The 27,298-nt window shown below is 34.5% G+C and overlaps 1 long non-coding RNA gene across 1 annotated transcript; it reads right to left on the bottom strand.

The window, feature by feature from the left end:
* Positions 1-1,914: 1,914 nt before the first annotated feature.
* Positions 1,915-26,355, bottom strand: LOC135298040 (uncharacterized). The gene is made up of 3 exons (XR_010360006.1): positions 26,236-26,355; positions 7,140-7,274; positions 1,915-1,997 (listed from the first exon to the last, which is right to left on the bottom strand). It is a non-coding gene; the product is annotated as an uncharacterized LOC135298040 (long non-coding RNA).
* Between the last annotated feature and the right edge of the window lie 943 nt (positions 26,356-27,298).

Genomic DNA, 27,298 nt, shown 5'->3' with positions numbered 1-27,298 from the left:
AATTGCCACTTTTTTTGTGTGTGTGTGTGAAATACCAGATGTTTTTGAAAATCTTTTGAAATGAATGAGTAATCTACTAGAACTCCATTGTTAAAAATTTTGAATGAGTTTTCAATAAAAACAATGGAGAATTAGGTAAACACCTCCCACCACTGTTGATAGAAATTTTACATGGAATGTTCTACTCCCATTTTAAAACTTTCTATTTTGCTCCACTAAGTTCCTTGAATACTAAAATGAATTGAGTGAATCATATAATATCTAAAACAAGCATGAAAAAAAGTTTGAAGAGCATGAAGTATGCAAACATTTGGTCATAGTACTTAACAGGGAATAGGCAAAGCCAGTCTTCATAAATCTGAATCTATTTTGTCTCCTTAATATCTATCTTTTTTCTAGAGCAAGAAGGAAAGTATGGCTTTTATAAAGTGACAACAGCAGGGGTTTGTAATATATACTATAACAACTACATTTTGTTAATCTTGATGCTATGCCCTTTTGTGCAGTTTGCCTATTTCCTTTATAATCCATCAGCCACACTTTTTCTATCTTTTGAAATAAAACACAGAACATTAGCTAAAGAAATTACATTATATAAAAAAGATACTATCAGATGGAAGACCTCTGTTTTTAATTTACTTTCTGTTGACACAGATTTCTATCTGCTATCACTTTTCCTTATCAGGCTGACAAAATAGAATTTTAGCAGTGGATACATAGAAAGCTCACTGAATGGCTATCTGTCATAGTCAGAAAAAGTGCTATCTGTCATCAGCAGAGACTTTATTTGCTCCTAAAAATGTTTGCCCATACACAGAATATCAGCCACAGTGTCCTTGTCCTTTGCTTCGAACAGTGCAGTTATTAGAAAACAGAGAACTTGTACTAAATAACATAACCTGCCTTTCTTCTTACAGGTATTCTTTAAAATATCCAATCTGTACACTAAACTAAAACTTCAGTGTGGAAACAGTCCTAGGAGTATTTATTCAAAAAGACAACAAGGTAATTACCTATTTTTAAGTATGCTTGTATCATGTTTGTCTCATGCCATTTCCAGAGTAAAGAGGGACTATGTGCTCCAGCAGCTTTACCTATTGTGGTTAAGTATTTGATTCTCAGTGTCCTAGATCCTTCAGACATATTAAATGTAGAACTTCACACAACAGTTTCTATTTTAACATGATTTTTTTCTAGATTTAAATTAAATCAAGGAGCTTAAATTAAGGTTAAAAACCAATTACTGAGTAGATTTTCTTCTCGTGAAGAACTGCTTAAGAAATCTCAGGCTGCAATGAAAGAGATCAAAATGCTTCAATAAAATTTCTTGTCACTGGCTTATCACTGTACTCCCTTTGAAAGAAGAAAATGAAACAGTCAAAGTAATATGTACTACTGTAAAAATTTTCACAGTATAGTGAGGCACTGAGTCCCTTAAAATAAGGGACTATAGAGATATATTTTAAAAGTATATATATTTTTTTAGCCTGTTTTGAGATGACTTTTGCAGCCTACAACATAATGGGCAGTTGTTTTCTTTTTAACTATGACACATTTACACTCTGATCAGAATCCTGTACAAATGAAAATGTAGTCATATGAAGAAATATAGTGGGTGTTCTCTGGCTATAAAATTTCCTTTATATTTCTAGTTTGTTAGGCAAGTTGTTACTTTTTATTCAAATGAATCGACATCAAAATTACAGATGTATTCTTAATATAATCTTCAGTCCAAGAGAAAATTTTACTTTAGATTTCCAGAAGTATTAGTTTCATTTTCAATTCCAGACCTGAAGTGACTTGTTATTTTAATTATTAAGAATATCCTAAGCATGAACAATGATATTAAAATGTAAGCACATCAAGAAACTCAGAAATTAAAGATTAACTTTAGAATATCTTACATTTAAAACTGTCCAGTGATGATGAAGAACAACTGCTATTTTAGAGAGCTTATTAACATGGAGGCAGTAAACCTTGATGAAGGAGTCACTGTGCTAAGAATACAGAAGAAAAAAATTAATTAAATTAAGGAGGATACTCAAATACAGTAATGACACAAATATTTCATTCCAAAATGTGCAGGAGAATTTCAAAATGGCTAATATATTGAGTGATCATGTGCAACATGAGATTGAATATATGGAGGTGACAAATGTAAGGTGTGAAAAACATGCTTCCCTACATGAATGTGCTACACAATAATCACTATGCTGCTGAACTCAAGCTGCACAGAACAGTGTCTAAAGGACACGGATACTTTCTTGGCTATTCACCTTTCTATTTCCTGGAAGAATCTCTTTCATGTACCCTTCAGTAAGATGCTGTTCTTTGGGCCATGGTATTCCTGCCACATAAGCAGTTACTTTATTAGTGGGAGCAATTCTGCATGGGACCTTTTGCTAGGACCGAGGCAATTCCCTTGGTTATATGAAACCTTTGGTTATATAAGTGGCACCTGCTTTAAAAAGGAAAAAAGTTCTCTATGTAAATTAAGATCCACTCTTTGCTTTCAGTAAGGGCAAATCTGAAGGTTAGATTATAAATACCCAAATTACTGTCATGAACTACTGGAATTCTGCCATTGGCTTCATTCTGTAAATGTAAGGACCAAAATTTTATTTTGCATATACATTTCAAGAAATATGCACAAATCTCTTGGATTAATATCCAAGTTACATATGAGCTTGTAAAGACAGAGACACAAAATGGTAAAGGTCACCATAATCTGGGGTGCCCTGCACAGCAAGAAAAGGGTAATTTAGAGAAATGTCCCACATAATGTTCTTATTTTTTTATCAGGATTTTAGCTAAGTCTTTTCTTTCCAAATATAGCTGAACAACCGGCAGTCCAGAAAAAATAAGGAAGAATGGTGCACTGAAATTAAAAAAAAACAAACCCCAAACCCCACCCCACTTAGCAAACTAAAGGGAAGAATATTAGAAATAACATCATTGTCAAATAATCACAATGATCAGTTAGCTTGGCATTATAGTGCCAACTCTTTTATTTTTCCTAAGGAGAGAAAGAATTAATTGCAAAACCAAATTCATACATTGAGAGTACCACAGTGTACCCTTTAGGATAGAACCTATTCCTTTAAGTTTGTTTTATTTGGAATATATTTTAAACAAAGAAAATGTCAAATTCCGACTTTCAATAAAAATCTAAGGTACTCTAGAGGCAGATTCTTAAAAATATTATCAACTACATCAGGAGATGCTCTACTGGCCTGAAAAAAATTAGAAGAGTGATGACTAATAACAATAATAGTTCTCATTGGAGAAATGGGCTCATCTGAGCTGTAGTTGTTTGGTTTTGGATTTTTTCACTGGCCACTGCCCATGCAGCACCATAGCATTTCAGAAGTGTTGTGAGCTTTTTGTTTTGGGTTTGCAAAAGCTACAGGAATAACACAATTATGTTGATATCCACTGGGCTGTTTGGAGACATCTGTGTTTGAGGTAGTGTCCCAAAGCTCCGTAGTCCTTGGAGGACTATCCCTTCTGAATTCAGATACCTCAATGTGAGTGACTGTTAGGGATCAGATTAACTTGGCTTTTTCAATGAATATATAGAGACTCCAAAAAGGCTACCTCAGCTACAGACATTTGCAATGCAAACTTAGGTGAAATCACTCTTTCCCTTATAACTTTGATATCATCTGTTCAGTTGCTTCCATATGCCTCCCTTTCCTTGTTGCAGAAGTTGGTAATTTGATGCTATCTTGTCAAATAATAAACTTTTGCTTTTGATACTCAAAGCCTTTTTCAAGAAATGAGGTTTTGCCCTGATTTACAGTATGAAAAAGTGGATTCCTAACATTATGAAGATAGAAACATGTCCTTCATAAAAATAAAAGATGCTGGAGCACTTTTATCCCTATACCAAATGAAAATTGTCACATGACAGGCAAAATAGTTGGGTTCAGTTCTTGACTCTCTATATTGACCTGTTGAACCTGCTTCTCTTGCTGACAAGATGCACGTACTTGTCCCAAACCAGAGTCTTTCCTAGAGAGGAAGTGAGGTACCATTTTCTCCTCCAATGAATATTTATGCTAAAAAATGTGAGCTTCAGCAGAAGGTACTAATTAAAATATAGTGATTGCTGGTGGATGTCCATTTAATGGGTTAGAGAGATATGTTCACTCTCTTTGTAAGAAATTGACTGCCCAATGGTACATAAGAATCAGGAGAATTCATAACTGAAAAGAGATTTGTTTATTTCTGATTTAAAAGAAGTACACTGTGTGCATAAAACAATGCTTAATTTTATAACATGAGTGCCTTTGCTATGTTTCTTTCATAGTGGCCATGCATTAAAGCCAGTTCACTTTGGTACACATAATGGTGACATTGCCATAAAATTCATGTAAAAGTGAATAATCATGCTTCTTAATTCTTCTAATTTTGACTTGTTAAATCTGTTCCCTGGTGTTTTTTGAACTTTGTATTTGCTTATTGATCCGTGGTAAAGTGAATTTTGTCTTGCAATAAAAAGATGTATCTGAAAATTAAATCACACCCATATGCTACGGAAGTGAAGCCTTATTAAGCAGAGAAATAGAACAATAGTCCATAACCTTTAACTGTTCCAGCTGATTCTATAGCAGCATTTTCTACGCCTGTTAGGACTAATGTTTCCCTACTATCTCAGAACATTTTTATAGTATTGATTTTATTATTATTATGCTCAATAAATTTTTAGTATATTTTTTAACAAGCACATGTGATTTTTCCTGAATGATAGTCTCACAGGGAAAGGACACTTTAAACATCTCTGAATCTGTAGCATGCCAGTGAGATAGTGAAAGTCTATTACATAGTTGCTTCATTTCAGTGTGTATTAGGCAGAGATAAGAGCCTTTTGTTTGATCAATTCTCTGCAAAATCTTCTATCCATATATTAATATCTTTTAAATAAGCATGTCCACTTAGTAAATGAGATATTGTCAACTTTCTTTACTGCAAACGTTGCATTATTTATCTGTTTCTTTGGTAAGTAGTCATAGCCCTACAGCCCTAAGGAAATAAAACGTGTTTGACATGACAAGGGACAAGGTTTGCACTGTCTGTAACCACAAAGATTTATTTCTTTTGTTATTGTCTTATGTACGTAGAAGGACTAAATTTATAAAAATGACTCAAATTTAGCAAGAAGTACAATCTAGAGACTGTCCCCTGAAAGTCAATCTACAGAAAAAAGTGTACCATTCTAAAATATCTACAGAAGCACAATTAATGTAATACTGTGCTTTGAGTACAGAATCTAATAATAAAAACATGATTACTGCTAATTTTGCAATCCACACGTCTGCAAAATTCCTGTGATAACTTTACTGCTTCAAATGATATATGCATTCAGAAGCTGGGACTTGGTTGAATATAATTGAAATTCAAAGCACAGCTTGTTATGGTTGTTCAGATCACACACATCAGATGACTAAACAGGAGAGAAAGAGAACTACTTCAGCTAAAGGGATAGCATTTTCACACCAGTGAATATTTAGTAAGTGGTCATTGAATTTTGACTGGAAATATGAAAGACTCTGTGCACCCCAGTAATTTGTAGTTGCTCTTCAGAATGCAAAAATGAGGAAACAGCTTGAGACACCCTTGTAACACTGGGACTCTTCCCATCATGTATTTGGGACACTAATCCCAGATTTTCATGCAGAACACTTTTCTTCTTTACTTTAATGAGTTTGCACTGGCAAAACAAGAGTCTGGGGATCCAGATGCTTGTATTTGGTTCCATAAGAGTTGGCTGTTTGCTGATACATAGGTTGGTAGAAATGTTAACATTTAAGAAACAAAGCAAGTGTCCCCGACTGTTGCATTTTCTGCATGTGCTCTCAAAGTTCACATACTGACAGTGGCTGCTGGAACAAAAGCAGAGTAATTTCATTTAAAACAGCAATCCCTGAGGGTTACTCACCAGTACCAAGGGACTTGGTTCAGTTCCCAGGATAGCCTATGAAGATTCAAAATTATACTCTTCCTTTTACAAGGGAATTAAATTATGGCACAAGACAGAGAAAGCAAATTTCTAGAGCTCACTGATGTGAACATTCTATTGCTGTTTGGGATTTTGAACCTGTGCTGATGTGGCCATGACTGCCAAATCAGACTTATTTTGGACAATGTATGTGAAAATGAAAAAAACTTGACAGTTGTGCTGTGATATTTCCCCAAAACATCCTCCTAGTCTCCAAATAATTATTTCATGGAATCTGAAACTATTTTTAAGTGTTGCAAAGGATTTGTCCTCCATTAGTTTTCTTCATTTAACATGGATAATCTTACAGTTTCTGTAAAACACAGTAATTATAAACTGGTAGAAAGTATATTTTGCTTTTTTCATGTGAATTTGCCACATTCTAGTTTCACTTGGTGTCCCTCTGGTCTTTCAATGGAAACCACAGTGAACATTGTTCATCATTATTCATCTTCTCACTGCCACTCATGGTTTTGTAGTCTTTTGTCATATTTCACTTTGGTATTTTTTGCCAAGCTGATCAGTCTTAGTCTCCTTGTGGAAATCATTCTACTCATTTGATGAATGACCCTTTTTTACTCCTTTATGAATATTTTTCAGTGTTACTAGTATTCACCCTGTATTCAAAACGGTAGATGTATAATACGATTTACTGATGTGTTGCATGTTGTTTTCTCTCTTTTATTTCTAATAATTTTTAAGATTCTTTTTGTTTTTATGACAAGCACTTACTTCTGACTACCATACATTTTTATAAATCTATCTCTATAATATCATTATTATATTCTTCCAATTCTTAAGAGCAAATAGTTGGCTCAGAAGTCTGTCTCTGTGCAGTTCAAATCAGAGCCTTGTTTTCCTATGTCTTTAATTTTGTATTAAAATTTTACTGTATTCCATGTCTTTTTTAAGACTTTATTACCCAAAGAGTATCAGAGTTTTTTTGCAGAACTTTCTGAATGTCACATGCATTAATCCTGACTGCTAGGGTCCATATTACTTGGAATGCCTCTGAAACCCCTTTTTCAGTTCACCTATAAATGTGATGAAGAAATAAATTTCAATACTGTGTCTTTTGGAATGGAAATCAAAAAATTTGGTCAAAGAACTGATGGAGAAAACATTAATTGTGTTTTACCTGTTTATCCTTTTATGAGGAAAAAAGGCTTGGTTATGAATTTTGTACTACGTGAATTCCAGTTGGAACTAGGTCCTAAGTCCTTTCTTCCTTCAGTGAAAGGAGATGAATAAGGATCAAAATTTTTAAAGTAATCTGGGAAATAATAAGACAGAGATAATTTACATTACTTAAACCTTATACTTTGCTCTGGCTAATTACTAAGTTAGTATGTTCCATTATTGTATCGAAATCTAGAATGCTTAAACAGCTTTTCCCATTTCTTCTATTTATTCAAGTGGTCAGACATTATTAATGGCGAGCATGAACATCACAAAGCCTTACTGTTATATGTTTCTAATCAGAGAGCCTTGAAAAAAAAGAGAAAAAAGTGTTTTTCAAGTGACATCCTGTTAGTTTCTCTACATTCAAATGCACATATAGCTGTTCTACATTATGTGCCTTTTAAAAACACTTACTGCGATTTAGTGCAATTTTATAGTACAATACTAATGTGCTAAACCTAAATTCAACCCCTTTCTAAAATGCAGCATGGAATACTTTCCTCTCTTTGGAGTGATCTTTCGTGTACCTCATCTTTAGTAAATTCTAGTAAACATTAAGTATGCTACTGATGCTTTTTGGGAAGTACTTATATGACACTTTCATTCTGTTTTTAGACTAATAATCTGACTTAATTATGAATGATGCAAAGATTATAAATGATTGGGTTGTCTTCTGAAAATGTAAATTGATTTTACATGCTTTTTCTCCTGCTTCTTTCTAAAACAGACTTAATGTTCCAAGCACAAATATCTGCTTTCAATAAAATCCTTATGAATTTTTCCCAGAAAGCGCATTTGTAATATGTAATTTCTCTTTTGTTTGCAGCTATTTCCATACTTTTCCCTTTGTTTTAGACTTACCAAAAAAAAAAAAAAAAAAAAAAAAAAAAAAAAAAAAAAAAAAGCTAAATCCCTCTTCCATCTGATGCATTTTGGCATTTTCCTTGGGATGATGGACCTCAAAGCTCAGAGTAATGTGCAATAGCCATTCATGACTTGGGAAGAGAAGTTCCCTTAGGAAACATTAAGCCCAAGTGGGATCTGCCACTACAGCTATAGATCTGTTTTCACTAGAAGGGTGCAAAGAATGGGGTTAAATCCTAATTCCTTTAGCCTCACCTGGTGTGGAGCTTTTCTCTGCAGTTGTTGTGCATTAAGAGGTACGACAGAAAGCAAAGAGTTCTGTGTAAAGCAAACAGCATGGGAACATGTTTTCCCATAGCACAAAGAAAAGGCACACAAACCTCTTTCAGCTCTTGTTTCAGGCAGTTTTACATTTCAGGGAGAAAAATCCAGGGCAGCAGGTATTTCAGCTTAATTAGAAGAGGAAATGGAAGCTTTTGGTTACTCCATCTGACCACTTGCAGAGTTAAAACAGGACTAAGACAAGCTTCTGCCCCTTTTGCCCAGAAAAGTCTTCCAAATCTTCTTGGTGCTCATATCCATGCCAAAACTCATAAGGCAGACAATGAGATGGCATCGAGCTGAATGCAGTAGTGCATTCAGTAGTGCATTCAGACTTTTCAAAGGATTCCAGGAACCTTAAAGTAAAAACCTGAGAGAAAAGCAAAATACAGTCCACCAGACAAACAAAATCTCAATTTCAATGCTTTATTTTTTTTATTATTCTATACCAGCTTCCAGTGCACGTAGCTATGCAGATAAAGCTCAGAAATAATTTACAGTAGAACCTGAAAGTGCCAATATTCCTTTTTTCCCTATTTTATTTCTTCATGACTTCCACCCCATGGCTTCCACTCCACATCCCCAAACCTTTTATAATAACCTAGATGCAGAATAAGCAGGCAGTTGCCTGGGGCTGTCAGAGCTTTAATACCTACATTTCCTTTGAAAAGCTTAGCAGATCATTCTGTTGAGAGGAACAAGGAAAAAATTAGGGCATTCACTGAGCAGCAGCTACTAATTCCCTTTCCTTCCTCTGTACAGACCCAAAAGGATCAGCAAATTAGGTTTTTAAGACATGTGTCCCACCACTCCTCCCTCTCCACCTGCCGCCCCCAACATTACCAATCATCCAATCCAGCTGTTCAACTCAAATCTCTCCTTAACTTTTTTACAGTAGAGAAAAACTTTAACACAACACTCTTAAAATGGGTAGATTTTACTTTTCTCATCCTTGTGAGAAGACTGGACAGAACCCAGGTAAGCATTCAGATTTCCTGAAGACTTTTAAAATTTTGGAAAAGAAATAAAAAGAGAACTTTTTTATTTTCTTTAAATTTCTCTGTACACATTCTGCTGTCTTTTGGTTTCTTGCCCCACAGCTAATTAGTTGATTTCATTCTCCAAGGCTACACTCCAGAAACCATCACAAACTGTAACATTTATTTAAAATACTTTCATTATTTCCAGCTAATAAGTGACAAATTAGTTTTTATTTTTCACCCTATATTTATACTCTATAATGTGCTTGTGTTGTTGATTTCACCTGTGAGTCCACACAGACCCAGTCTTTATATTGAACAATGTTTTTGAAGACATTTATCCACAAACAATTCTATAACATACTGTCATTTGCCAAATATCTTGAATACTGTTTTTCTGTTGTGCTTTTTTTTATATGTAAAAGGAAAATTGAGGAAATAAGATTTTTTTAAAAAGTAGATCAGTTGAAAACAAAAATATCAACAAGTGATTTGTTGAAATTTTCTGGGAAAGGCCAGAAATTACAGTCATGGAAATTTTGATCATTGCTTGCATTAAAATTTAGACATAATCTGCAGAAAAGTTAAGACAGTCTCATTACATTATTGGGATGCTTTCCTATACAGAATGTTTAATGTTCAATTTTTATGGCAGCACAGTGTATAGTGTGAATGGATTATCAGTGCCACTCATTCATACCACAACCACCTGTTCCATTTCTTGTGCGCATCTAAATTTCAGGAATTAGAGAACTCATAATTACTGGAAGTGACTGAAATGTCACATCCCCATGAAAAATAAGATACAGTGATCAAAGCTGGAGGCAATAGCTGGTCTAGTTGGCACTTTTGATATTTTTGATTTTCCCTTTATTATTTTGGATTTTCGTTTTTATTTCTTTATTTTTTAGATTTGATTTTTCAATAAATTAAAAATATATTTTGCAGTTATCCGCCACATTTCCTCCAATGTTACCCACTTTCATTGTGATTAGAATTTTACATTGTGTTAATGTTTTTTACTAAGAACCACGTTAATTGTATCATCTAGTTTCAATTAGCTCTAATAGAGTGCATGTATAACTTCAGAGTCTATTGTGCATATCCTCACATAGATGGGAAAATGGAGTAGAAGCTATTATTTTGATGTCCTGATAAATTATGTTCTATATTATGTTAGATTAACAAAATGCATGACTAATGTCCCATGTACACATGAGCTGTGACAGCACTTCTGAGCGTTAATAAGTCTGGCTTAAGAGTACTGGCTGATGTCCAGTTTCTTTTTTTTTTTAATAGTAAATGCAAATTAATTCCACATCTCATTATATTTAGTAATTTACTTCTAAATGTTCAAATCTAGTCATTGTTGTTGGCAACCTTTATGCTGTAGCACTCCACACTAAATTAAAAATAAAAATAAAAATAATGATTATATCTGGATTACAGCCTGAAGATAGTTGCTCTCTCTGAAAGCTCAGTATAAAATTGCACATAAACAAATTAGTGGCTGCAGACAGCACTTGTTTGAAGCACAGTGGATTTGGAGTTACTGAATTTGTTTGCAAACTTCATCAGTAATCAAAACAAAAAAGAGGTTTTTCTGTACAATAGAACATAAGTATCAGAAAATTTTGTTACCATTTTGTTATAAAAAGACAAATCTTAGTTTTTGCAGCTGTGAGATACTACTAAGACTAAGGAGACTGTTTAATAGTAAGGCTACAGCCCTCCACAGACTCCTGCTGAGACTGTTTAAACCATTCCTGAATATTTGGTGGCTGGAACACAACATACAGTGACTTATTATTTACTATTGAATTACACCTATATGACATTTAGTGAAGATTGCAAGTGCTGCTGCTGTTAACCCCCCAGAAAATGAGGTCAATTATATATATATATCTTCCTCAAAAGGCTTGTCTTTGAAACCCCTTCATAGCTGATTGGTGAATTATGAACAAATAAGCAAATTGAATCTGACAGAATAACACTTCACTGGCCATTCTTAACCTTTTTTCATGTCAATATGAGTCTAAAGAATATAAAATAGTAAACAGAAAAAAAAAGATAAGAGTACAGGTTATTTGGGCAAATATCCTCAGATACTTAAAGAACAAGTGAAGAGGTCCAATTTATTTCAGAGATAACACAGTTGTTGGAATTTGACTGTATAACAAAGATGGAACCTCTGAAGAGCTTCTTTGGTGAAAACAAATTGAAGCACGCAATGAACAGGACAAGGTTTACTGAGACTTGTTACCTACATTATGTGTCCTGCTTTATTGTTACTGCTTTTAACTTTAAGGGCTTTCCTCAAGAGGAACATATATAGTATTCCAAAAAGTCTTTTCTTCCCAGTCTGCTTAAGTGTCTAAACATTATCTAAGTATGGACTCATCACCCTTATCTAGGGAAAAGTAGATCTCTAGACTGACTGTTTCAACTCCCACTAAAATATGTGGCTAGAAATAACTGGTCTCTAAAGGTGTAATTTCTCATCACATGCTTTAGAAGAAATCTAGGGGCATTAATGACTTACATTTATTTGTCTTTTAAGATTTCTTTGTATATAAAGGGAAAAATAGGTTCAGTGTAATAGTAGGTTGCATTCTGTACCTTTCAAATTCTGCGATCAACTATTAGGTACACAAACTGTCCTAAATATTAGCAGAATTAATGACTTTCTTTTTATTGTAGGAATTGGTTAGTGAGATAAGAATGAGCAAATCTATTCCATTTTGTCTTAGACAGTTTTGTAAGGGAACATTTTTCTGTGATTGAATTCTTGTATGTTTCTAAGCAAAAAGACTATTATGTTTTTATGAAAGATTCATCCATGAGTAGATAGACCCCTTTTTTTCCCCCCATACATTGTAAGTTTTTTAAATATGTAGCAGGATGTTTAGCATTCTTGTAATGAATATCTTTGATTTGAAAAGCTGAAATAGATTCCAAGGATATGGACTGGCATTATCTACAATAGTGAAAAGGGGGCTACATTTTCTTTCTCAAAGATTACAGACCTGTGTTTGTGTTGGGCAAAGTTTTTGGAAGCAATCACTGTAGCTAATCTGAGAAATCACAAACAGATTTCATTTTAATACTATGAGCCATTAAGATATTCCAGAAAGACATCCAAAGTTACTTGTCTCTATTGAAAATCACATCTAAATAGACCAAATATAAAGACATCTAGCTGAAATACACATCTCTGGTATATAGTTCACCTGTAAAATATAGGTTATCATATATAAACTATAATTTTTAGAGATGCACGTTAAAAAAGTTTTGCATCTACTTTTACCCCAAATTCATTGTTTCTTTAAGTGTGAATCCACTCAGGATTCCTTGAAACAATTTTGAATACTTCTATTTTATTCTCATATTATTTTTTACAATGCTGTGCATCTGTTAATGTTATGAACTTCCTTCCTCCTTTTCAAACCATTTTTGGCTATTTTATTGAAAAACCTACTTTCTTAGTTAAGCATCAAATATCTATCACAGAAAAGATTTAAATGCTTTATAATCACACTCCAGAGCTTAAGTAGTAATGAGACCATTACTCTGAAATCAAGCACTGTATTGTTTTTCTTCCTTTTTCTTTCACTGTCAAATCTTACTGGAGTCAAAACTTCCTAAATGCTGGTTTACAACCCTATTTTATACTGATTTAAAATTACATATTGCACTCTATGGTGCTAATCCAATTTTACAGTCTTATGCTTTTTATAGGAGCAAGTGACTGTGATTTAGGTTAAAGTGCATTAAAATTCTGATTATAACAAAAGTTGTGACAGATCAGGTAAGGACATGTAAAGGGAATTCTTCAGGGCAGAAAGGACAGTCTTATCTGATGTAGGTGAACCAGATACATAACAAATATTTAATGCTTTTTTTTTTTAATAGAAGAACATCACAGCCGTATAACAACACTTACACTAGAAGCCTTCATAAAAAGCAGTCCCATATGACTTCTTATATTTTAAAAGTCTAGAGTATAAGAAGTGATAGCTTCCCTCCACAACCAGAAGTAAATTATATCCAAAATAAATAATTCAAATCTTATTTATATGTATGAAATGGAAAGAGTTCAAGTCAATTTGCAGCAAGCTTTGTTCAAGCATCAAAACTGGTAAACCAAGGAAACCAGTTAGAAATTCTGTATTGGTAAGGACATTTTCTTTTGATCTGTTTGTTCTGTATACATACATAAATCCTCTGAAGTAGAGCTGTCTATTTCTGTAGGTATCCAACTCAGTGCATCTTTTAGATGCTTTTACAAAAATAGTGTTCTTTGAACACCTGTTTTGGAGACAAATTTTGGATCAGTAACTTTTCTTGATTACATTCTAGAGTAAACTTTGCTTTTGGAAATTTCTTGTATAATGTTTTAATAGATAAAGACAAGGTTTCCACCTTGCATTTGAACAGCTGCAGAAATATGTGCACAAACTCTTTTGTGGTCTTAGATTGTTCCTTCTTCTATTGCCAGATGAATATTAATGTTCAATATTTTAATTTTCACTGGAACACTACTTTATTTTAGTCATACATATGCTCCATGAATAGAAATATCCATCCTTTTAAGTACGGACCACCTTGGTATGTCCTAGAAACGTAGTAGAATAGGATCTTTCCTCAACTACTGTCCTGAATCAACCCCTATGATTGAAGGCATATTTCTGATCTTTTTGGAATTCTTCCTGCTTCTATCAGCTCAGGAAACACATCTTACCACTTCCTCCCCCAAGATCAGTGACCTAGGGACATTTTACTGTTCAGTCATTCATCTGTCTGAGAAGAACTGAAACTGCTAGATGCAACAGAGTGGGAGGAATTCTCATGCTGGTGAAGTGATTTCTCATATTTTTCTACAGTTAGAAGCTCAGTTTTCTCAGACAGGCCACAGGCATCAGTCAGAGGTTTATGTAAATTCATTTATACTTTTTTTTTTTTTTTTTTTTTTTTTTTTGGTAGCACATTGTCGTTGTTAGCTCTCTGCCTTTTCTGATACTAAGTAACTTGAAATTCTCATGCTAATTCTTTGACTGGCTTATAAATACAGGTAGTTTTGAGTCTGCTTCTTTTTTCAGGTTCCCACAATCAAATGCCCTCTATGCTTTATTAGTTTCTTTCTGGGAACTGTGCTGATGAAATGAGTTAGAAGTATGTTTCATGTTAGCATTGCCATCACGTACAAGTTTATTAGTGTGTACTACCCACCATGTGCATTGATCCAGGACCACCCCACAGTACCACCGTTGTTTCTTTTAAAATTAATTCATTGTTTGTAGAAGAGAACATGGCAAAGACTGCAGAAACATGGCAAGGTTGAAAGGACCAGCCTGAAATAAACAAGGTAATAGGGAAATAACCCTAGCAATCCAGAGGACAGTAAAAAGGCAGAAAGGCAATTTTTGCGAAATGTTTGAATTCCTGTTCAAAACCAAACTAAAGTGTAAGATGTTCTGGAGCATATTGCTGGTTTGCTTTCATGGTGAATAAAACCTTGTCACTAAAAATTATGCTCCTACAAGGCCAAAAGCCATGGTCACCAGGTAAGGGAGCTATGTGAGATTACATACCTGATAATTTTACCTGATGAAAAGATTACATTTTATTATCCTTCTTGTCATATTCATGCCTTGCTCATTCTCTTAGTCCCTTATTTCAAGAATAAATCAGAAGTCTCTCCTGAACTTGAGATGTGTCTAAAGAACAAAATCTGCTGCTGCTGAAGTTTGTGAGTAAAAAAGCATTAGAATTCTGAAAACTGTATTTCTGTAATGAAAAATGATTGGTTGAAAATTCTCTCTCTCTGATAAAGTCATTGCTTCAGAGATAGATGGAAAACTAAATTGAACCTGTCATTACAAAATTCTGTTTTGAAGGAATTAAACAAATTATATATGTACATGGTGTCACATTCACTTTGTGAGAACCCAAGTCTGATATTCAAAGAAGTTGAATATTCACATTTTATAAGTAAATAAAATGAAAATGACATTATATCTGAACAGTTTACATGAAGAAAGTCTAAAAAGTACCAGTGTGTTAGCTGGCACTTGAACTGTCTGGTTCTTACTTGCCTATTGTAACACTTTACCGCTTATTTTAATAACATTGCTTCCTTCAGTGAGGACACCTTCAAGGGTCACCAAAGCCCAACTCCAGGCCTTGCACAGAACTGCCCCAGGAATTTCACCATGTTCCTCAAAGGATTTACCAGGCACTTCTTGAACTCTGTCAGGCTTGGTGCTGTGACCAAGATCTATTCATTTGAAGATAAAGTTATGTTATATTTTAAAGATCAATTAAAATTGTTTTATTACAAATGAAATTAAGTGTAAGTGAATCCAATCTCAGAGCTTTCACCTTTTCTTAGAAGCCCCACTGGGCTCACAAGCATGTCTAAGAATTTATTGCTTCTAAACAAGAATTGTGTCAAGGACACCCATGTGTTCGAATTAGCACACACTGTTAAGTAATTGAGTATCATTATGCAGTAGGTTGATTCTTTGATATTCTTGGTATTTTGGGGTATTGTGAAGACTAAAATATTTATTATAGACTGACAGATTGATTCTTACTATTATACTCAGCACAAGAAAATATGGAAACTGTTCTTTAAAAGGCATTTGTTATTTTGTGCAGAGACAGTTTGCACAAGTGTTGATTATATAATTTACATACAAAACAAAGCAGGCTTCTGCTATGCTTTTAATCTATGAAAGAATCCTGAGAAGACATGGTCTCACCTCACCTTATAGGAAAGTCTAGCCTCAGAACAAGATAGATTTTATTTATGCTCTTTAACACTGTTCATTTTCTTGAGAAGTCTTTCCTTCATCATTCACAGTACTTGTTATGTGCATGTTAGGCATGTGAATTTAGGCAAAATCTGTGAAGGTTTTAATTAAATGTTGGAGTCTTGGGAAAATCATATTTCACTATTTTTCCTCAGACACCAAAGGCAATGGAAAACTAAAAACAATTTTGGTCATGTGTAGCACTGTAAATAATTTAAAGATGGTCACTTAAGGTTGTCAGCATTACAGTTAGCACACATTGTGAGTGAAACCGTTATTGTTAGGAACCACTTAGACTACACCTTAATACTAAATGCTAAATAATACTAAATTTCCTTCTTTTATCATCTCACTGCAATCAATCTTCCGACTTAAAAAAGAAGAATCCACTTTACGGCTTTGACATCCAAATGATCCAAATCATTTGGAAAATGATGTTATGGAAAATGTACATCTAAGGTTTGAAAAAACATACTTCTGAAATATTTGTTATTCAATACCGAAAAAAGTTTGGGTTTGGGGTTTTTTCATACAAAGAAATGTATTAGCACTAGTACTGAACAGTCTTCTAGGAAATCAAGGTATTTTCATGAACCATACATAAAACAATATACGACATACTTTTATAATGATATTACATTTACGAAGGATTTTCTCAAGAGCCATGCATATTTAAATCAAAAAACTCTGCAGGTACCACAAAGGAAATTCCTGCAAAATTATATTTAGTGTTCAATTCTTAGTTAAAGTGGAGTTAATTTCCTAGGATGATGATTACTGACATAATACATGACGGTCCAATTACACCTTAGCATTTATGATGTCTTCCTTATACTTTATCACACTATAATTCAAAAGTGCTAAATATATTTATTTAAATAAACTAATTTAAAGTAAATTCAGTCATGGAGATTAGGAAAACAAAGACAGGCTTTGTCTTTCATAGGAAATTTGGCAGTAGAAGCTATAACTAATGAAAAGAGTTATTCATTCAAAAATTCCTGTAATATCAAAGAGCACTTTAGCCCACAGAAATTAGATATATTAAACCTAAATCATTGTCTAGGTTTTTGCAATGCATATTCACTTCGGGGCACATTTTAAATGGCATATAGTATTTCCTCCAAATTCTATTAGATAATGTCATGGACTATTACACTGTTGTCATTCAGCTCATTTTGATGAAAAAGCAATTACTTATTGCAGATTAATGCAATGACTGGCCATAATCACAGTAGGTTAGGTTGAGAGTTTATTAGAAAAACACAAGCCATTTAAATTAACCCAAATGACCAGCATGTCAGTTCAAAAGAAACATGTGCTTTAATTTGTTAAACTGTAACCTTTGCTATATTAGAAAAATACTTTGACACAAACACTTTACAAATGTCAGCAGAAAATCCATACTCCATTTCTTCACATTGGTTTTGTGACACAGTGTTTGCTGATATTCGTCAAGGGATAAGTTACGATTGATTTCCTTCCACCCTTACACTTTTCTCTTGTATTATAGGGAATTAAAGGGCAAAAATGACCTGGTTGTTTTTTCTTTTTTTTTTTTTTTTTTTTTTTTTTCCCAGACTATTCATATGGATATGCTACCATAGGTAAACTTAACTGCTGCCTGGAACTTAAAGGTCAACAGAATCTCTCAAAAAAGCTTTCAACGGTAACAGGTGGAGAAGGCCAGAGCATCCCAAGACTGAAGAGCAAAAGTAATGAAGAAAACAGAAGAACACATCTGAAAATAGCTTGATTTAAAGAATCATTGCTATTTCTTAATTTATGATAGAATTCATTAATTTTCCTAACTCTTTCCATCCATCTCTCTCAAAAACTCGTCAGCATAGGATTTAAAGATTGTGTTTGTAAACTGGGGCTTTGTTCCCCTGTTGAAATAACATTCTCCTTTACTAGTGGATTTTGAATTGGATGGGGAGGTATGATAATAACACTTTGGAAACACCCTTAAAGCCAGATCCTATGAACAACCTAAGCATAGGAATTTCTTCATTTCTACTACTATAACTTCAAATACCTGACCATGAGCTGTTAGTTCACCTGAGCAATAAATACACGTATGTTATAACCCACCACAGAGGAGGACTAACTAAGATTCTTGTTGATAGACCCCTTGGGGTGGATTAGAGTGAAGCAACACTGAATGACTGGTGTTTATATACATATATATGGAGGGTGTTTTTAATAGAAATTTGATTGCAATGGAAATGAGCTTTGTAACCATTTTGGTTATTATCTGCAGCAACATAGTAATACAAAACTATAAAAAATATCTGTTAAGAAAATATATAAGGTAAAGAAAGAAAAAGAAGGGATAGGAGTAAATAGTGGAGACAAAAGATATCACTGCTCGTGGATGCAGAGATAAGACTTAATTTTTGCATTTTTGATGTCCCTTGTTTGAAGTGATGGTCACAGTCTTAATCCACTGTGGATGGGAGAAGCCCGTGGAAAAAAGTTTTAGTGGCAATATATGCTCAGATTCAGGTATATATATGCCCAGGGTATTGCCAGGGGGGGAATTTTACGCTGTCTCATGCAACACTTTGGATCATGCATGGTGCTCTGGTAAAAGTCCCCAGAAATGAGTCTGGGGGAACATAACAAGTCTTTGATGTGTTCATGACCCCTTCTAAGGCATGACTCCCATTTCTTATGCTGATGTAGTTGAGCCAGTTATGCCTTATGAAAGGGATGGATAACTTAATATGAACTATATGTGAATGTCCCTATTCTCCCCCAGGGATGAGGGTGGAGTTCTACACCTGAGCCTCATTGGGAGGGAGAATATTTGCATGATTAAAAACATAACCTTCTATTTATCAGCCTTTTTCCTTATCAGACTCAAAACCCAGCTTGGTACTAAATAAAGGCCAATTTGTCTTGGTCATCTCCTGGTGACAGGTGCTCACCCCTGCTTCGCCTGGGCTATTCTTATGCAGATCAGAGGCTTCATCGCCACACCCCTACCCCTCTTCCCCTTCAGTTGCCCAATGAAAACCTGGCCTGAGAAAAGTACCTGCTGCTTTTGAAAATGTCTGATTGTTTGACTGATGAGCCTTTAAAATTTCAGTCTCTCACAGAATATATATAAATACATGTATGCATGCATATTGTGTGCATATGTGTATGTGTCTTTACATGGACACTTTAGGTGGCTTATTGTGCTGTTTGAGAACTCTTTTTCTTGGAGAAAGCATTTAAGAAGCTATAAATGGTTTTGTTCATGCAGTATCAAGACACTGCAATGAAGAAAACTACTGTCTTTCACAGCAGAGCAGATACAAACCAACAAAGCTGTGAATGTGGGTCTCACATATTACTTTCTTATAGTCTTTTAATCTCCCAGAAGCAATGTAGTCAAAATGAATACTCAGAGAATGTATCTTAACATACACTTTCCCAGACTTACCAAAATTTCATTGATTCAAATGGAATTATACCTTATTAATTCAGGAGAATTTCTGGAATGCTTACAGAGATGTTTTGCCTCAGTAATATTCTTTTCCCTATTTAAAACAATGGGTTTTCTGAGCAACAGATGAGGTAGATGGAGAAATAAGCTTTTTATCCAAACACAAAAGGATTAAAAACCTGTATTTTTTAAAAAAATACGCTAATAAATTAATTCTGTACATGTATCTTAAATAACTGATGATAATGAAGAGGCAGATTGCTCAGAAGGTTGTTATGCTTGGATGTGTTATGTTCTGCAGCATTTGATGGGAAAGGTAGAAATTATTAGTGATTTCTAAAAATTGCCAGAAATTAGTATCATAGGATCTACACTAGTCTTTCCTGAAATACAAACCTCATGTTAATATGTTTGGCCCTTACTGATTTTAGAGAAAGCTGTGATAGATTGCATCTTTGTGTGTGATTTAACAAATTATTTGACTGCATTGAACATGGACCACAATTAGGGAAAAAAATTAAACAATTTCTACTGATGTACGCATATTCAAAGGAATGTACCCTCTAAAGCCATCTGTGATGGGATAAACCAGAGGGATTCCTACTCATTGCATGGAATACATTTTCTATGCAGAAATAAAAGGAAGAAAATACTATGTAATGGATACAGTTTGTAAGGAGTTTAGAGATCCCCACAGATAGTATACTGGTCCAGGTGAGTATTGCACAAATGAATTCACCTAGTTTCAGTTAAAAAAAAAATCCATTGGTTTTCAAAACCATAAAAATAAATACAATTTTATTTGAGACATCAAAATTCAGCATTTCAGCTTTTTGAATGTCATTATTCTCAATGCAAAGTGACAAGGAACTCAACAAAATGAAGAAATCCTCACTGAAAAGAAAGAAAAAAATTGTTTCTTTTCTTGCAATAGAAAGTGACATAAGAAGTTCCAATACTCTTTTCCAAAGGGCAGTGGACCTTTGTAAAAGTTGAATTTGGTTGAAAGACGAAGTAGTTTAAGTATTTATTTCTGAGGATGTATATTACCATATTGCTTAATAGATGTCAGTGATGTGATACTTGAACCTTTTTGATTAAGCTCCTGTTGAACTTTAGGCTGAATTAATCAACCGTCTGTACAATTAAATTTTTAGATTATTTAAGAAGTCTTCAGAAGCACAGACATTATAATATGAGATAATTATTGTCGTTGTTATGAAAGAGTCTGCTAAATCCATTGGGAATGTTCATCAGCATCCTGTAATCAGCAGCTACAGAGAATGCTTAATTGCAGTTATTTAGGTGACATGTTGATGCAGTAGTAGTGGTGGTGAAAGCAGAAAAGCTGCATGGTAGTCACATGAGAGGATATTAAAAGGAATGTACATCAATATAGAATGACTGATTATGTAGCTGTTTATACTAATTTGGTTTACTATTAAATTACAGTGTTCAGCATAAAAGACCACTGGATTTACATTTTTTCCTATCTTTGATATTTATTCAAAGGAGAAAATATTATGCTATATTTGATTGTCCAGAGTTAAATGTTCATGGTCTATCTAAACGGTTTTAATGGATAAACTATACAGAAGAAAATTAAGTACAGATATGGATAATTCTTGTAACTCAAAGACTGATTTTTAACATATTTGTTCTGACTAGATTAGGTCAGAAAGGTGTTAAAACTGATCTGTAAGAATTTTTGAATGCACATTTTTCTATATTCATTAATGTTATGTCGTTAAATTCATATAGCTTAGCAAAAATCATTGCTTTATGTTACTACTTAATTCCTCCTGAACTTGTCATGTTTTAAGAATTAAGCTCATCAGACAGTGCAAAGTTTGGTTTTAACTTAGAAAATTCTTAAAATTTATGTATAACATCCATAAATGAACTAAATTGTTTATATCCCACTTTTCATGCAACAACAAAAAAAAATTTCTACTCTGATAAATACAAATATCATACAATCAGATTTGGGCTCCATATGAAACCAGTGTTAAATATACACAATGTAAGAATATTTTATATTTTCATGTACTTTTCACAATCCCATTTTACTATTCATTTTAATAATGTATACCTTCAATTTTATAATAAACTGTAACTGACAACTAAATGAGAAATTTCCTGACAGCCATAAATATTAGTACTATTGGTTCACCAGCATGATATTGTGTCTGCATTATGTGACATTTTGCAAGAATTAAAAAAATTATTGATGCTAAAGTTGAAACACTGTGAATGTCATGGACTTCAAGTACTTTCTTTTATTTTAAACAAACTTACTGAAATATTAAGCTTTTTCTAGGCATTATCCTTAAAGCAGAAATGTTTCCATTTCATGCAAAGCAAATTATGTTTTTCTATATTTACATATTCAACTCAGTCTCTAGGATAACATTTTTCCTCCGCTTTCATATGATTAACTTTATGAAGGTCTTAATCTGCCATCTGCATGCAGACTATCTGAGCATCTGAAACTGAGAATGCAAAGTGACATTTTCTCAAAAGCTACTAATTACATGCAACATATTGCAGGAGAAACAGGGAAAGCTTCAACCTCTCCCTGCCATTTTGAGTATCTAAGGAACTATAATTAGAAAAAGTACCTGAGTAATTTAATAATTTTGACTGATAAAAACCTTTAACTCTAGTCTTTACCTCTAGATTTTTTTTCATTGAAATAAAAATATATAGTGGCTTATTGTTTTTATATTGCAGTTTAAATACAAATTTGTCTTATCTGAAATGAAAATTAAAGTTTTACTTCCTGTATAAGATATTAGTGCATAAAAGAGTGGGAAAGATGGAGAGGGCAGGGAATTTATTTCTTTGCTCTATGTGTTCATTCCTTATGTTGAAGAAAAAAGCTTTAGGGGAAGAATGGAACAATGAAGGTGGAGTTCATGTTAGTGATAGATGTTTTGTTTCTCTGTCCAAACTGAGAGAGAGCTGCTCCATACATCATACAATCACAAAATCACAAAATGGCTATGGTTGGAAGGGACTTTAGAGGCCATCTGGACCAAGCCCTTGCTCAAGAATGATCACGTGGAGTTAGTTTCCCAGGATCTTGTCCAGGTGGCTTTTGAAAAACTCCAAGGACTGAGACTCCACAACCCTCCTGAGAAACATATTCTAGTGTTCAGTCACCTTCCCAGTAAAAAAAAAAAAGTGTCTCCTGATGTTCAGAGAGAAGTTCCAGTATTTAATTTTTGCCCTTTTCCTCTTGTCCTGTCACAGGATATACTGAAAAGATCCTGGCTCTGTCCTCTTTGCACACTCCCTTCAGACCTTTATGCATTGATGATATCCCCTGAGGGCTCTCTCTTCTCCAAGCTGGATGATCCCAGTACTTCCAGACTTTCCTCATAGGAAAGATGCTCCTATGAAGCCTCCTGCTTCTAAAACAAAAAGTAGGTCACAGGAGTACAGGAAATCCAGCTATGCTCTCATTAAAAATTGCAGGAGGTTGTGTTGTTAACCTAAGTTTTATTCAACTGCTAACTATTCCTTCTGTTGCAGATAGATATTCAAGCTACACTAGTAAATGTAGGTCCTTTCAGGATTATTTATTTTATAGTGATTTTTTCTATCTTTATGCTTTTATTCCAAAGTGAGGATAACCCATAAAGTTTCTGTCTTTGGTTATTTTAAATGATTTATAATTTTCTAAATACAGGGCCAATGGAGTCCACTCAAGAGCTTAGACTGAATGACATATTTTATTATAAGTTTTCTTATAAGTTTTCTAGAAAGCATATGAAAACTTGGAGAAATGAGAGCCTCCCACTTCCTTTGGAAGTTTTTTGCAATGGCTTGCTGGAAATTCTGTATTGTACTTTCTGTCTCCACCATGGCTGAATGTTTGCCCAGGGCCTTCTGAGCCTTCTTTCTAGCAGTTTCCAGATGACTATGCTATTTACTATGTTTCTGCAGATTTTCTTTCAGTGAATACTACATAATGTAATCATAATGTTAAATTGAGATTCTGAGACTTCTCATCACCACTTTTATCATCTTTCTCTACTGGTGTTATTTAGTTGGGTCTGAAAATGAAAAAAAGCCAAATCTGAAATGATCAATGCAGAATACATGAGAAATAGTGCTCTATCAAGTACTTTTTTAAGGGGAAGAATCACTTGTATAAAATATTGTTAAAATATAATGGACTCCAGATGCTACACAATCATAATATGCTTACTTTCAAAGCAGAAGACCATCAGACTGAGGAAGAATCCTTTTGAAATGTCTTTATTTCTCCTTTGTAGAATTACTTTGGTAGATATAAACAGCTTTTTGAAGGATGATAGTCATAGTTGCTTATTCTACTACTATTGACTCAGTGTATCCAGAGTGGTTTGTGCATCAAATCCATTGTGTATCTGAGCTAATCATACATCGGATAATATGTAAACAAGTTGATACTTGATTATGATTTTCGATAAGCTAATGTCCATAATGTGATAAATTCACATTTTTCAATACTGGGTCTGGATCTTTAACTGTATTAAGACACAGGTATTCCTTCAAATTCTTCAAAAGTAGGCTTTTAGATTAGTATTTATGTTTAGGTTCACATATATTGCTTCTTCTCCAGAGTCATAAATAATGACTGTTGTCAAACCATATAAATTTTTGCTATAGGTCCCATTAGGTATTTTATATGGTATTCAGATGTTCTGAGACAGCACTATGTTCATAATTTAGTAGATTCCCCTGTATATACATACTTAAAACATACAACTATTTTGTGTTTGTTTTCTAATTTTTTCGCTGTGGCCATGATCCAGTAGAGAAAGACAAAGAAATGTATGAACACAAAAGCAGGGGAACTCTGTGGAATTTTAGTAACACTACCTACATGGAACAAGCCTAAATCAAACTGAATAAAGTGTGAAATATAAATTATTTTTTATAATCCTTTATTCTATTTTCATTCTGCCTTACAGATATGGTCAGGGTGATTCAGTGATTACAGAGATGTTTGTTTTATACCATTTCTTTTGACTCTTTTTGACTTTATTTTTCAGCCCAAGGGAGACATTTTACATGTCTGTCAAGTGTGAGGCAGAATTTGATGCTCACCTCATTACTCTGAAGAGAGAGTTTTTGAGTGAGGACCAGGAAACAAAATACCACAAATCCTACCCTGTACGTTTTCTGAGCTTCAGCTGAACCTACAGCCACCAGCACATTTCTACCCCCGAACTCTTTGACTAGCTCTCTAAGGATATCATTAAAAGTACTGGATACTGTGTGTAGAAAAGTGAAAAAAAACCCACATGTAGTCTGCGTAGGCTGTATGCCTTATTTATATAACAAACCAAGTTCAATGATGTGCTATGACATGGGCCTGAGAAAGCATCTGCAGTCACACAAATAATAAAAGTAATTTAGAAAGACAGCATTTTAAGAGTAGATGGAAAGTAGGTGACAGCACTTCCCAACAGTTGTCTGTACAAGGTAGGCTATTAAAAGTTTTCTGAAGACTCTTTGATTTTTTTCATTAAGAAATATTCTGTAGAAGGTAATGACTAAGTAACAGCTCCAGTCAAAAGAAAGGCTGATGGCAAAGCAACAGGTATTCACACCACAGAGGAACTTGTCAGTATGTTCATGACAAAAGTGTGTTAGTGAGGAGTAGTTTTGATCCCTTCAGATACTACAGCATTAATTCAGAATTACAGGAATCCAACGTTACAGGAGGACAATCTGTTCCCCTTCATTAAATATAATTGTTAAAGGCATCCTGGTTAAGCATGCTGGCCTTGTTGAAATCAGTGGTTCAACCCCCCAATTCTTAGTCTACTAGGAAATTTTTTATAATAAATTCAAACCCCCTGTTTTTGAATTAAGAACTTGAAAAATTTGTTTGTGCGTACCTTTATGTAGCTGTATCACAATCAGCTTTTGGATAAAACAGATAATGCGCCAATAAAAAATTAAAATCAGGTCGGTCATTGTGTGAAAATGTATACCAATATAACTTGGAATGGGGAGAGTTAAATAGTAGCATAAACAGCTGTATCATTTTCTAAAACTTGTCATTAGTATTTTCCCTTGAAGAAAAAACTGATAGCACTAAGGTTAATCACCTTGTTGGATAAAAATTTAATTTGTAATAGTACTTGATGAATATGTTGATTTTCATGCCAAGCATGTCAAATAGAGTGAGATTAATCCAGTATTACTTTAAGCTTCTAGAACGTAAATCTCTTAACCTAAATTAGTTGTTTAGGCTGCCTCTGAAATCAACACCAAAAGATTTCAGGGGACAATTCACCTTTTCCTATGTTAAATCTATAAAAGACAGACAGAGAGTATTCTCTGGAGGAGCCTGTCTGTCTAGGTTATACCAAATTCCTAAAGAGAAACTGACTACAATTATCACAATTTAATTAAACTAATCTGAAACTGTACTGAGTTAGGAGCAGGGCATCTTTAAGAAACTGTTAGAAGTTTCCCCTATGTCCCACAAAGCCAACACCAGCCAGTTCCAAGACAGATCCACTGCTGGCCACGGTAGGCCCCAGATGTAAGGAGGGAAAAACCTGCACAACAACAATTGCAGCCAGAGAAAAGAAGAGTGAGAATATGTGAGAGAAAGGGTTCCATACACACCAAGATCAGTGAAGCAGGAGAGAGGTGATCCCTCTTCTGAAACAGGTCAGAGTAGAAATTCCCCTCCAGCCCTGGTGCAGACCGTGGTGAGGCAGGATGTCCCCTTACAGCCCATGGGGGACCCCATGCCACAGCAGGTGGCTGCCTGAAGAAGGCTGTGATCTGGTGGGAAACCTGTGCTGGAGCAGGCTTCTGGAAGGACCTGTGGACCAGTGGGAAGAGGAGCCCAAGCTGGAACAGGTTTGCTGTCAGGACTTGTGACTCTGCAGGAGATCCACACTGGAGCAGCCTGTTTCTGCAGGTCTGCACCCCATGGAGTAATTAAATAAAAATCGCGGCCTGTAGGAGGGGCTTATATTGGAAAAGTTCATAAAGGGCTGTCTTCTGTGTGAGGAGCCCCATGCTGGAGCAGGGGAAGTGTGTGAGGAGTCCCCTGCCTCAGGAAGAAAGAATGGCAGAGGCAATGTATGATGAGCCGACCATAATCCCCATTTCCTATACCCCCGCACTGCTGGTGGGGAGGATGGAGATAATTTGGGAATGAAGTTAAACCCAGAGAGAAGAAAGGGATGGAGGAAAGGTGTTTTTAAGATTTGGTTTTATTTATCATTCTTTAACTCTAATTTGACTGGCAATAAATGAAGCTATTTTACCCCAAGCTGAGACTGTTTTGCCCATATTGGTAACAGACAAATGATATTTCCCTGCCATTGTCTTGACCCGTGAGCCTTTTGTCGTATTTCTCTCCTATGTCTAGATGAGGAGTAGAGAGATGGAGAAGCCTAGGAGGACACCTGATGTCCAGCCAAGGTCAATCCACTACAATAACTAATTTCTAATCCTTCATAGATTCTCCTAAAATATAGATATTTTCCATACTGCCAGATGGGCCTGTCAGGTTTGCATATACATTTGATATTGAGTGCGAAATATGCCCATAAGTTGAAACACCTGATTTTATAGATCACTGCTACCAGAGTGAGCTTTTTGTGACAAGCTATTAATCTCTGAAAGACTTTCTCTAAATACAGAGAGATACTTTCAGTGACAATTGTTAGTCTTG

The sequence above is a fragment of the Passer domesticus genome, chromosome 3, assembly GCF_036417665.1.
Source record: "Passer domesticus isolate bPasDom1 chromosome 3, bPasDom1.hap1, whole genome shotgun sequence".
NCBI lineage: Eukaryota > Metazoa > Chordata > Aves > Passeriformes > Passeridae > Passer > Passer domesticus.
The sequence above is the reverse complement of the archived record's forward strand: the minus strand, read 5'-3'. Positions and strand labels throughout refer to the sequence as shown.